This window comes from Monodelphis domestica, chromosome 4 (assembly GCF_027887165.1).
Source record: "Monodelphis domestica isolate mMonDom1 chromosome 4, mMonDom1.pri, whole genome shotgun sequence".
NCBI lineage: Eukaryota > Metazoa > Chordata > Mammalia > Didelphimorphia > Didelphidae > Monodelphis > Monodelphis domestica.
Window position 1 is genome coordinate 323,542,174 of NC_077230.1, and position 14,258 is coordinate 323,556,431.

Consider the following 14,258-nt stretch of genomic DNA (forward strand, 5'->3'; position numbering starts at 1 on the left):
TTCAAATGGACACAACTGAACAAGAACAAAAAATGCTAAATATCTGAGCAATTTGAAGGGGCTTTATTATGACATAATACTGATATATTAATGGGAGACAGAAGAAACACATTTCTTCAGAAGCTGAATAGGTTCATAGAGTATTGAAGGAGTGATATAAAGAAAACAGAGGTGGTTGTTATTGGAGGTAGGTGTGAGGAAGATTTGGTTCTGTTTTGAGGGTTTTAAGAGGGGAAACATAAGGAGAGGTAAAAGGAATACATTCAGCTAGAAGGGAAGAAGAAGTGACTAGAATTCATTATTTCTCATAATCGTGGTGGGAAGAATATTATAAAACATGGAGGAATGTGTAGGGAGACTGATCATCAGTGTGTAAACCAGAAAAAGAACAATATTCACAGAAAGAATTTGGTGTAGCAATGTATCAAACTCAACAGAGAAACAAATAGGAAGATGGTGATGTTAATAAGGGGAATGATAGTAGGAAAAGAATAGTTAAAAGCAAATCAAATTTCTATAACCTGAAGAGAAGACTAAAAGGAGAGTCAGACAAATAGAGAGGGAGAGAGGAGAGAGGAGAGAGAGAAAGAGAGAGAGAGAGAGAGAGGCAAAGACTTGAATGTAAGGAGGTGCTCATCTATTGGGGAATAGATGAATAGATTGCTTTATACCAAAGTAATGGAATATTATTATGATGTAAGAAATGACAAGAGATGGTTGTAGAGAATATTGAGTAGTCTAAACTAAAGAAGTCAAATAGGTGGTCCATATCAGGAACCAAATTAAAATGTAATTGGAAAATATTTAATAAAATTAATTTTAGGAAACAATAAAATATAGCTAATATTACATTTTAAAACCAAGTTAATATATGATCCATAGGAATCCTTACATATGGATTAGTGGTCCTGTTTTTATTTGAGTTTGACTGGTCTAATTGGATATAGAGTAGAGTAAGCAAAATCAGGAAAACAATTAAAATAGGATAATAGCATTGTAAAGAAAAACAACTTTGAAAGATTTAAAAAATCTGATTAATGAAATTATCAACCATATTTCCAGAGGGTTGATAAAAAAGCATGCTACTCACTTCCTGACAAAAGTATGACCTCAAAATAAAGAATGGGGTATATATCTTTGAATATACCCACTGTGGGCATTAGTTTTGCTTGACTTTGCTTCTTTCTTTCAAGAGCGTTTCTATTCTTTCCCTCTCTTTTTTAATAGGAAAAGGGATGTGAAGGATAGGGGGGAGGTTTACAATACCGATGCTTCCCTTTCTCTATTCCCTGAAACTTTTAAAATATAACAATTCTTGAAAGAAAACAAAAGAAAGTTCAGAAGGAAACACAGAGAAGTCAGATATTTTGAAACCAATATGTAGAATATAGGCGCTATGAAATGGAGATTTATGGTTTCGTATGCAATCTTTTGTTTTCAGTTGTATATACAAAAATACTTTTTTTGCTCCTTAAGTTCAAAATGTTAAAAAAATTTTAAAGCGATTATCTCTCATCTACTCTGAATGTATTTTGTATGTGCCTACTTATTTCTATATTATGTTCCCCTTTAGAATGTATCCATCTTGAGAAAAGGCAAGGATTTTATCTATATTTGTATTCCCAGTACTTAGCACAGTGTCTGGCACATAGTAAACAGTTGTTAAGTGCTTGTTGACTTGACTAGAACACACAGCACTAATGATTTAAAGTATATTCATACCCTTTAGTCATGGACATTCAGATAGAAAGAATGCTATCTGCATAATATGCCCGTTTATTTTTGGTAAATCATAAACAAACTAAAATTGAGGAAGAAACATAACATTCTGGACCTGTTCCTTTTTTAATTCATGCACAGAATGTTGGTATCCTCAACACTGGTACTTATCTGTGAGCCATAAACCTGAAGAGTTGAATCTGTCAATGTGTACACTTGCCTAGTATTGGTTTGTATAGCCTTGAAAAGTTTTTGTATTCATTAAAAGAACTTTTTATTACTTGCCCCTCCCCAGATAACTGAACTTGAATTTGGGGTCAGCATTTGCTTGGCTTAAAACAAGACTTTTTTGTCTTAGTAAGTGGTTTTCATTTGTTGTTGCTGATGAAAAATTCATCACCATGGGCCAACCTCATTCTCAAATGAGTCATCCTCAGGTTGGCTAGGCTGGTTCTGAGATGACAGACAAACAATCTGAAGAGGAAACAAAGCGGCATTCTGATGGATGACCAAAATGCTATACAAATGTACATCTGCAATTAGGACAGGCACATGACCTATGATTTCATTGATATGGGCAACTGCCTCCCCTCCTTCCGCTTCCCTCCCCAGCGTCCATGAGGCAACTCCTTCTGCCTGTGTATCTCAGCATCTTCTCTGCACCTTACAGTCTTAGACACAATGGAGAGACAAAAACAATTTACTTGCCCTGGATTTCCCAGACAGTATCCACCAGAGACAAGACTTGAACTCAGTTCTTGACTCCAAGGCCAGTTCTTTAAATATATAAACATACTTATTGAAATATGTGTAAACATACACATAAATATAAATTCAGATCTATTGCACAAATTAAGGTATGGATAAAATGTTTATCAAATTTGCTGATGTTAAACTTGAGGGACAGTGGATGATAAGTTTGGAACCAAAATGATTTTTAGAGGCTAGAATTATGGCCTCAATTTAACAGGACAAAATGCAATGTGGATAAATGGTCAGTTTACATTTGAATTTTTTTAAAAAGCCTTACAAATATAGGATAGAAAACATGTAGCCTTCAATGAAGTATTATTATACATATGTAGTATTACATATATTTATATATGTATATGTACATAATATATTATATGTATGATGAAGTTTCAATGAATACCTAGTAGTATTATATACTTTATGTATTCGTAGATTATATAGACATAGTATTATGTATTATATGTAATGTATAATGCATGAATCTGATAAAATCTACCACTTCCCTAGTTTAAAAAAAACCTTCACTGATACCCCATCTTCCCTTCATCTTTACTCTTAAATTCTTCAGTGTTCTTTACTCCACATATCCAATCAGTTGCTAAATATTTCTATCTCTTCAACTTCTTCCTCATCATTTACAGCTGTTCTCTTCTTTATATTCATGACTCCACCTAGTTCAGGTTTCCTCCACCTCTCATCTGGTCTACTACAATGACTTCTTTTTTTTTTAACATTATTTTATTTGGTCATTTCTGAACATTATTCATTGGAGACAAAGATCATTTTCTTTTCCTCCCCCCAACCCCCACCCCCTCTCCCTTAGCCGACACGCGATTCCTCTGGTATCACGTGTGTTCTTGATTCGAACCCATTTCCACGTTGTTGGTATTTGCATTAGAGAGTTCGTTTAGAGAATGACTTCTTCTTTGGGACACTTAAATCTCTGGAAATATAGTGGTGCCTCGGACAGAAATATGGAAGTTCGCAAGGTGAGAAGGTTTGGGGAGGAAAGATAATGGGTTTGGTTTTGGACATGTGAATTATTAACTTTGCAGGCTAAATATCTCCAGTTCCTTCAACTCATTACCATAAGGTTCTCTGGAACTGTCTTCAGATACTTCTGGTTATGGTCTAGCTTGACTATGTGATTCCTGAAATTGTGAAAACAACTCTTCAGAAGTGGCTTGACCAGGGCAGGGTACAGAAGGGCTATTACCTAGTTCTGGGCAACATTATGCTTCTTTTAATATAACTTAAAATTATAACATTAGCTTTTTTGATTGTCACATCATACTATTGGTTCAGCTTGGAATTCACTAGAACTCATAGATCATTTATCTCATAAACTCTTTAGGAGCCACATCTCTCCTATATTATATTAATGAAATTTAGTTTTTTAGTCCAAATGTAGAATTTTACATTTGTCTCTATTATATTTTGTTTTATTTTATTCAGGTCATTGCTCTAGCTTGATGAGACCATTCTGGATCTCAACTCTGTCAATCCAGTATGCTGCAATGTCAAGCTTCATGTCACTCACAAAGATGACAAGCATTATGTCTGCCTTCATCTAAGTCATTAACTTAATTAATACACAACCAAGAACAGATCCCTGGGGCGCTCATCTAGAGATCTATCTTTACAATGTCATCATCCCATTAATGACTACTCTTTGGATCCAATTAATCAACCAGTTTCAAATTTACCCAACTGTTAACATAGCTATAACATAACACACACACACACACACACACACACACACACACACACCAGCTCCATTGACTGCCTAGACCCACAGAGAAGATCCCACTGTGAAGTCAACCCTGTGATGATTGGCAAGTCCCTCCCCTATCATGAGAAGACCCAACCATGGGCTATTCATTCTTCTTGCTATACTCCCAGCTGATCCTCTAGACTGTTTCACCATCATTGCAACTACCTTGTCTGCCCTTCTTACCCTCTTTCCAGCTCCCCCTTTATGTTTTTCCTTTCTTATTAAAATGTGAAGCAAAAAAAATTGATAAAATAAAAAATGTGAGGCAGATAGATGGCTCAGCAGTTAGAGCACTGGAGTTCAAATTTGGCCCCAGACACTTGCTAGCTATGTGATTCTGGGGAAAAAAAATCTCTTAACTTTATTTGCCTCAATCTCCTCTTCTGTAAAATAAGCCAGAGAAGGAAATGGTAAATCACTCCAGTATCTTTGCCAAAAAAGCCCCATGAACAGCCCTCTAATCCCCCAATCCCTTTTTCATTGTTGCCTGTAGAGAAACTATGTCCTTAAGATGCTCCAAAACTGTGACTCCAACCTATCTTCATAAATTTATTTCTCACTAATCCTATGTTCTCTATTTTCCAGTCAAACTAGACTTCCAAGCGTTCTCTTGTCTCATCCTCCATTTTCCTTCCTTTTTGTATCTGTTTAGGACAATCCCCATGGCTGGGGCATTCTCCTTCTTCCTCTCTGCCTTCTGAAATTCTTTTCTTTCCACAAGGATCCGTTCAGATACTGCCTCCTCCATGAAGGTTGCCCTGAATGCTGTGCCTAAAAATAATCTATTCCCTTCTTAGGATTTTCTCAAAGCACTTCATCTAGCTCTCTCTTTTGCCCCTATCAAAGTCTATCTTGAATCTATTTGTGGGATTATTGCTGGACTATCCTCGTTACTAGGCAATAAGCACCTTGAGGACAGAGCTTACCATACCACCTTAGGACCTTGAACAAAGTAAGTGCCTTATAAATGTTTGTTAGTTACATTGAACAACCAGGCCTGAGATTCCATAACAATTGTAACTGAAAAGCTAGACTTTTGCTTTATCTTGCCAGTTCTCAGACCTCCATACCACTTCCTGGCTGTTTCCTCACCAAGATTTTTTTACTCAGATGACTATTTCTACCTCCTCTGCCACAGTCAGGGTCCAGCCTCACTCACGACTCCAGGGTTCCCAACAGGTGGCGAACGATCAGTCAAAATAAATAAAATAAAATAAATAACAAACAGAAGACAGCTTAATCATAATGGCCATGAGATTGCTTTGCATCTCAGCTGCTCTGACATTCCCAGGTTTGGGATTTATTTTTATATCCATATTCTTGGCATGCAGGTATACAAAATCAAAGAGAGATAATTGGAAAAGTGATACATTAACTTTTAACAAATCACTTGATTAACATTCTATATTTTTGTATTGTGATTACAGACAGAATAAAGAAAAATATCTTGTATGCAACAAGATAAATGATTTCATCACAGGTGGCTTAATTTTCTCATTACCCTGTGAGAAGTTTTGAGCTTACAAACAATCAAGGAAAATTACGTATTGTTTTTAATAAAATGGAATAATTAACCAGCAGTTCTTAGAAGACGATTCAACAATCATACCATAGGGGCTGAGGGGTCTGGGAACACAATTCAAATTTAGACTGGTGGCTTCTAGGGAGTTACTGATTTACTGAGGCATACTGAAGCTTCATGTACTTGTACTTATTGCTTGGGCCTCTATGATTGATTTATGTGCTGGCTTCATGAGAAAGTTTTGGGCTTGGCCTGTAGCTGTGGTTTTGCTGGGAATTATGCACCTAAATAAAAGTTAACACATGATAGTCTTTTGGGATTGGGTTTGAGGGTCTGATCTTTTGGTGATGTTTTGAGGAATTAGGGTTCAGGTGCTTTGCTCTTGCATTATTTCTTTTGAGACTAGGGGGAATAATCATCATGTCAATTCATAGGTAAGGGTCACTGATGAAAGAGGTCATGCAAGGGGGATAGAGTGGGAAGTCACATCTTGCCAAGGACCACTCTGGTCTCCCCAGCTACCACATGTGACTCTGTCAAGGCATCATGGACTGATGGCCCCCAGCACTCCTCCCCATCAGAACCTGGTATTTTGACTCTGGACCCTCCAGTTCTAGTAGATAAACCTTTTCTTGCTTATTCAGTACTCCTCCTTTCTTCTTGATCATCTATCTAATCACTCTTTTCAGTGGATTTACTTTCCCCACTCTAAGTTCCAGTATCCCTTATGTGCTACCTTCTCCCATTAGAATCTAAATGCCTTGAGGGCAGACACTGTCTTGCTTGCTTGTATTGTATACCTAGTACTTAGCACACTACCTAGCAGATAACAAGTGCTTAAATAAATGCTTTATTTAATCTATCTATCTATCTATCTATCTATCTATCTATCTATCTGTCTGTCTGTCTGTCCATCCCTCTGTCTGTCTGTCTGTCTGTCATTTTATTGATCTATCTGTCCACAGAAATGTAAAGAAATACCACTCTTACTATTCTAATATCATCTTCCTGGTCCTGAGCTTCATCTTTGGGCCAAATCGTCACTGGCTACTGGCCAAGCTGTTCAATGATGATAGTTTGTGGCTTCCATCAGTCTTACGGATGTGGGACAGAAAGCTAAGAAGGAAGTGGTAGACTCCGCAGTTATATTGGGCTGGAAGGATTAATGTTGGGGGAGGGAGGGAGACAGAGGCAGATACAGAAGAATGAGATGACTCACTTTCTCTAATTCAGTGGTGAGCTGTTGGGTGCTGCTAATTTAGCTCTTCTTTAATTTAACCTTTGTCTGTCCTGGCAAAAATGAAGCATATTTAGCTTTATATGTGAAAAGTATCTCCTTAAGAAAGAATTCAGTCAAATTAAAAAATATTTTTAAGGAAAACTACTCTTCCCTAGACCTGGAGATGGGAAATCCTGGGTTTAAATCTGCCCTCAGACACTTCCTACCTGTGTGATCCTGAACAAGTCACCTAATCGGAAATGCCTTGCCCTTACTGCTCTTCTGCCTTAGAACTGATACTATAGTTTCTAAGACAGGAGATAAGGGCTTTTTAAAAAAAATGTTCTAGTCTTGATTCGATCTGTGAAACCGATTAATGCTCTTTTAACTCCTGGAATGTATGAGGTCAGATTTGAACCAAAGACCTACCCACTCCAATCCTGAGGCCCTATCCACTGTGATACCTAGCTGTCCTTGAAGTTGCCTTTGAAAGTCATTGAAAGTCAAAGTATTGTCATTGTATAAATTGCTTTCCTAACTGGTTACTTCACTATGGATCAGTTCATAGGTGTCTGACAACCCCTTTTCCGTCTGTACCAGAAAGGATTCTCATTGTGTCTTCATCATTTCATTCAAGGGGAGATTCCAATCCTTTCTAGGACAATTTTCCCATAGGATTTTAGGGCAGAAGATTCTACCTAGCCTTTCAACCCTTTGTGATCAAATCTGATAGCATTTAATGGGGTATGTTAGATTAGATCCAAATTTGCTCTGCTTTTATGACCATCCCTAAGACGGAGTGACCACTTTCCTCCAAAATTCCTATCATTTCTACTTCAACAGCCAGGTCCTCCTTGAGAATCATATTTGGAATAACAATTTTTCTGAGAATAACATCCAGAGTAATAGTTTCTCTGTTGCTTCTTTTATCCTTTGTGAGATGAAATTCTAATTAAAGCAAGTCAAAGAATTTATTAGCTACTCTGCTTATGGTAGAGAGAGACAAAGAGGAAGGGAGTCACAGACACACGCACACAGAGAGAGGGAGGGAGAGAGAGAGAGCTCTTAAGAGGGAGCCCCTGCACCCAGGGGAAGGAGGAAGCACATTGGACTGCTGGGAACTGGGATGGTCAATGCAATCAGGCTTGGGGAGAGGGAGAGGTAGTGCAAAAGCACTCTACTCCCCTCTAGTTGTGTGAGCTATGACCCCTCCAACTTAGCCCTCTCCAAAGTGGAAATTGAGGGGACCTTGAAAATTTCAAAGTACACCCTCTTTAGCCAGTATGCAAGGAACCAGGAGCCATTTCAAATGCAATGCTTTATTGAGAGAGAAAGAGAGGGAAAAAAAGCAAAGCCCCAGCTTACAGGAAAACCCCTTATTTATAGGGAAATATAGTTTAAATGACATCATCCTGACACATCCACCCCATCACAAGCCAAGAATCCTCTGAATTAACCTTTTATAGCAAATGGTCAAGGGCTGAAGTCAGGTTTTAATCTGGATGCAGGGCTGATTGGGAGATCCTACCTCTGACAAGCTGCTATTTTCTCCTCATGCAAGGTACCCCTTTGAATGCAAACTGAACAGACTAAAGAGGCCAAGGGTTGCTTATGAAAGAAACTGGGGAAGGGAGTTATAGAACAGGGAAGGGGCTATTAGCCTAGCCTCAGGTACATAAAACTTATTCCTAAATCATTAAAGTTTTGAACATTTTAAAAGTACATATTCAAAAGACACATCTCCAAATCCCAAAAACACTTTGTAAAGGCACTGGTTGCTTCTGATAGTAAAGACATAAGTTGTTTCTGTCTCTTGTCAACTTGAAATCTGGAAACCCCAAGTCTGCCCCTGTCCCCTGAGAATTCACCCTGAGGGAAGTCCCAGACTTAGCCATTTCAGACTGAATAATAGACCTTAAGGCACTTAATGGTCCTATTTGGGTGGAACTAGTAGATCTAAATCAAATGTGAAGTATCCTTTTTGTCCTGGTAGTCTTTCCCATTGTCTCAAAGTCCTCTCTCAGAATCTGGATGTTTGTATCCTGTCAGTGTAGTTTGGACCTCTCATTTCCTTGTAGCCATGGTAATGTCGATCAATCATATTTCCCTGTCCTTGGTTCCCCAAATGGTATGTAAGTTCCCCAAATTTTATTGTTCTTCAGAGTATCATCTAGCACGGTGATCCTCTCAGAGATTCTGTTGCCAAAGTGCCAGAACCATTGGCTCTGTGTAGTTTTAGACATTTGATTCTGTGATAGTGACCGAATATTGAATACTATTTCTTTCCTGATTAAAGACTTGGTTTTTCTGACTACTTTAGGAGTTCTGTGTTTTTTCAAGGTTAACACTCTCTCAGGTCAAGTAATGAAGAGGCTGTTGTATTCTGAATGGAGTGGGGCAGTCTTGTCCTGCAGGGATGCTGTCTGGAAGAGAGTTGCTTATTACCTCCTCCCAGGGAGAAGGGAAGGGGAACAGCCCAACTGCACCTTCCTCAGGCTAGGAACTCTAGCAAACTCTGTGCTACAGGGATGGGCGCCCTGGATCCTCAGGGCACTGGGTTCTTGGCATGTGTACCCACATGTGCCATAGGTTTGCCATCACAGGTCTAGGTGATCCATAATATAATATAGAAACAACATCACTTTTTTTGTCTCTCTTGAACTTCGACTGAATGTTTTCCACTATGGTTTTCCCTTCTGAGTGCTTGATTTCCTTCCATTGTTATGGGTGGGAAGGATATCTTTGGGTTCGGGAAGGATACCTTTTGCAAGAATGCAAGACTCCAAAACTTAGCTTAAAAACAAAAAAGAGGTTTATTAATTTAGAAAGTAATGTTGAGAGTGGCCAGGAGGATAGCACGGTGGAACAGCAAGATGGGGAGCAGTTCCTTGGGAGGACAGCATGAAAGGAAAGGCTGTTCCTCCATGGGGACAGCATAGGTGGAGAGGCTGTCACCCAGGTGACATCAGTTCTGGGGTTTATATACTCTTTAGATGCTATGTCCTGGTGTGGACTTGACTTGGAGAGTGTTAGTCCCTCAGGCATTTGGTGGGGTGGGGTGGTCATTTGACTGGGGTCTGCCTAGAGGCATAAAGATTCATTTCTTTGTCTACCTTAAATCTAGAGGACAAAAAAGAGGGTAAACATCTCAGGATCCTAGGGGGGTCATTGGGTATTTCTAGGTTAAGAGTCACAAGGATGCAAAGGCAAGGGAGTTTCCCTGATAATAGTTGGCCTGGGTTTCTGGGGTACAGTGCCCATGTCACCATGAGTATATAATTTTTTTCCTGGAAAACTTTTTATTACAGGTAGGATGAGCCAGTTGGATGTAGTTGGAAACCCAAAGCATCATAGTCAGAGGCAAGTTGGGTGTACACCTTCCTCTCTCCAGTAGAACAGATCATTGTCTGCTTCACCTGATATTTGTTGGTTTTGACATTCACAATGGATGGTAGCATGTTACTGATCTCTATATTCTTCATAGCAGACTCAGTGTTCAGGAGAAACAGCAGTGGCATAGTATTCAAGCTTATTTCTCTGAAGGACATTTTTCTGAGGATATCTTGGCTGTCTGCAAGACTGAAGGGTCTTAGGTCAACAGAAAATGGGGGGCAACAGGGGAAGCTGGGTAGCTCAGTGAATTGAGAGCCAGGCCTAGAGGTGGGAGGTCCTAGATTCAAATCAGACACTTCCCAGCTATGTTACCCTGGCCAAGTCACTTAACCCCCATTGCCTAGCCCTTACCACTCTTCTGCTTTGGAACCAATACACAGTATTGATTCCAAGATGGAAGGTAAGGGTTTAAAAAAAAAGAAAAGAAAAAAGAAAATGGGAGGTGGGGGTGACATGGGCACTGTACCCCAGAAACCCAGGCCAACTATTATCAGGGAAACTCCCTTGCCTTTGCATCCTTGTGACTCAACCTAGAAACACCCAATGACCCCCCTAGGGTCCTGAGATGTTTACCCTTTTTTGTCCTCTAGATTTAAGATGGATAAAGAGATGAATCTTTATGCCTCCAGGCAGACCCCAGTCAGATGACCACCCCACCCCACCAAATGCCTGAGGGACTAACACTCTCCAAGTCACCTCCACACCATGACATAGCATCTGTTGTAAAAGGTATAAAATCCTCAGAACTGATGTTGTCTGGGAGTCAGCCTTTCTATCCATGCTGTCCCCATGGAGGAAGAGCTTTTCCTTTCATGCTGTCCTCCCAGGAACTGCTCCCCATCTTGCTGTCCCACCTTGCTATCCTCCTGGCCATTCTCAACATTATTTTCTAAATTAATAAATTTCTCTTTTTGTTTTTAAGCTAAGTTTTGGAGTCATTGCATGCTTGCAAAAGGCATCCTTCCCGAACCCCAAAGGTATCCTTCCTGCCCGTAACAGGGGGGAAGTTTGGATCTTCTTCTTTGACCATCTTTCAATGATATCTTATTGTTATTCAAAGCCTTTGACTTGATTTCTGTCTTGCAGGAGGCAACCACTTCCTCCTTTACCTTTGGCACTATCTTGAGAGAAAGGACACATCTACTTAGTATTCTATCTGCCTCTACATCCACTTTGCCCATACTATTGTTTCTTTTGAATCAAATATATCATTCCAGAATTGTATTCTTTTTATGGTCCTTATCTCACATACTATCAATGATCTCTATAAAATGAAATTTGCCTCTTTGCTTTAGAATTTCTACCTTACCTTACTTAATACCCATTTATATGTTTTTAATCATTTGTGAACAAATGTCAAGTCTATTGAATAACTTAAATTTGATTCTTTCCCTTAACTTACATCATGTGCACTCTCTAATTAGGGTTCAAATTATGCTTCAGGACTATTCCAAGTCTATTCCCCACCTCTCCAATTCATCTTCTGCATTACTGCCAAACTGAAATTCCTAGAACATATTACTGACCACATCACTCCCCTGCTCTAAAGGTTTCAATAGCTCCCTAGTGTTTCTAGGATAAAATTCAAATTCTTCTGTTTGACATTTAAAACTCTTCATGATGTTGCTCCAATTCATCTTTCCAATTTGCCAAAAGATGCTATTGCTGTTTTAGAAATGTTACATTCTGTCTGCCATCTCTATACTTTTTACACAGGCTTTCTTCTATGCCTGGAATTCATTCCTTCCTCACCTCTAACTCATAGAATCCCTAATTTCTTTCTGTAATGGAGGACTTACCAATGAGGGCTCAGTCCTGGGAGTGTGAGCATTTAGTGACCCTGCTTCTGGAAGTTTTTCCTCATGTAGAATGGAGGCGCCCCATTCTTTATTTCAGATTTGTGCAGAAAGATAGTCCATGATTGTTTTTAGTCCACTAACATTGTGGAGAAGATATAGATTTTTGATTGGCTTCTAAGTCAAAAGGTACCTTATAGCCAGAACTCTTCCCCCCCCCCCCCCCCATGTATCTGCAATCTAATGAAAAGGCAAGTTTCAGCTTCTGCGGTGGTCTGGGTGGTGGGAAGAGCTAGTGCCAATGGCTTATTTTGTTCATCCAAGTGGTCATGAAATCATGACCTGCTGTTGCTTCCGTTCCTGTTGGGACCATAAATTCCTGCTTTGGACAAAGGAATATTGGTGATATAATGGGTTAGACTGTGATCTCATGAATTGAAGGCAGCCAAGAGGGAAAGTCCCCTCCATTGATTATGTATCATTCAGAAGTGAAATTGGAGGGGGGAAATTCTTTTATAACAACTGCTTTAAGTTTGAACCCATTCTCCCCATGGACAAAAGTAGTTTAAGGAAGAGTAGATACTACGTGAAACATTTGTGCTCCTGTTCTATTCATATATCTTCTTAGTATATAACCTTTTGTAAAAACTTATTGCTAAATCCTATAATTTCTATCTTTGTAGCATCTCTTTTCTCTTCTTTTAACCTTCCTTCTTTCCTTTCTTCCTTCTTTTCCTCTCTAACCCTTACCTTCCATCTTTGAATCAATACTGTGTACTGGTACTAAGGCAGAAGAGTGATAAGAGCTAGGCGATGGGGGTCAAGTGACTTGCCCAGGGTCACACAGCTAGGAAGTGTTTGAGGCCAGTATGAATTCAAATAAAAAGACCACTTTGGTAGGATTCATTATTATCTTAATGAGGCCCTGACTGCACAAATAAAAAATGAGGTTATCTTTAACTTTATAAAAATCTTCATCAAGAGAAGACAAAACTAAAGGTTTTCTGTCAAATTCATAGTTACCCAGAATACCGAGTTCAGCACTCTACTTTGGCATTCCAATGAAAAATTGTTTTACTGAGAAGGGAAATCAGAGAAATTAACTCTTGGGTCTCTCCATTACACCATAGAAGGAATAGATTTCAATTGCATCATCATAGAATTTCAGAACTCAAGATTGTCTTGAAGATTTCCATTGACTAGGAGCATATTGCCTCCTGATGCAAATTCATTTAATTATGCTTATATAACCCAGGCATTTCTGGGCATGCCCAGTTTGCCCAAAATGGAGGTGCCCTTGAACATGATTAGACTAAATTAGTTTGCCTAGCACAAAGGCCTCTTGGTCCTTATCATGGGGGTGATGGGTGGCCTCCTTTGATTGGCTGAGTGGGTCTTTAAAACTGGTGGAAATGGGCCCTTCTTTTCTTTCTAGAGCTCTCTAATCAGCCAAGTCCAGACAGTGAAGATCCTAATTCATTCACAGTGAGGGAGGATGCCATGGACTGAACTGGTGAGAGGGGTAGGACTTTTCTTCCCCTGCTCCCTCTCAAGTACCAGCTCTGAGAAATGGACCTGGGGGTGGAGAGGGTGGGATGAGCAGGTTATTTTCATTCTGTGTTGTTTGATATCCTCCATTTCAGGTGGATTTTGATCCATGGAGACTGGAGTCAGGATCAGAGGTAGGATGATACAGCCAGATGGCCTGGTGGGGAAGCCCTGAGAAGCCAGGGTGCCTGGGACTTGAGCTCAAGACAGATCTGGGACTTGGAATTGGGACTCTGCTCTTTTAGAACTGCGATAAACTATAAACATAAACTCCTTCACCTCCCCAGAAGTTGTGCTTTGCATAGGGATAGAGAGATTAAATTTCCCATTTGTTAGAGGAATAAGCTTGTATTTTTGTGATTATACTTTTTATTATAACTTTTTAAATAAATATTTCTGTGTAAAAGCTAATCTGATTCTAAATGGAACTGGGGTACAAGGGATTGACTCCAACAATTGAGGGAACACCATCACTGTGGGTCCAGAGCCATTTGTAGGATCTAGTTCACCCCCGACTCCTTTAAAGATCCTGGA

At 39.4% G+C, this 14,258-nt stretch overlaps 1 protein-coding gene across 2 annotated transcripts in view; it reads right to left on the minus strand.

Moving 5' to 3' along the window:
* Positions 1 to 14,258, minus strand: part of LRRC63 (leucine rich repeat containing 63) — a 195,144-nt gene that overhangs the window by 67,969 nt on the left and 112,917 nt on the right. The gene's annotated exons all lie outside the window — the stretch shown is intronic.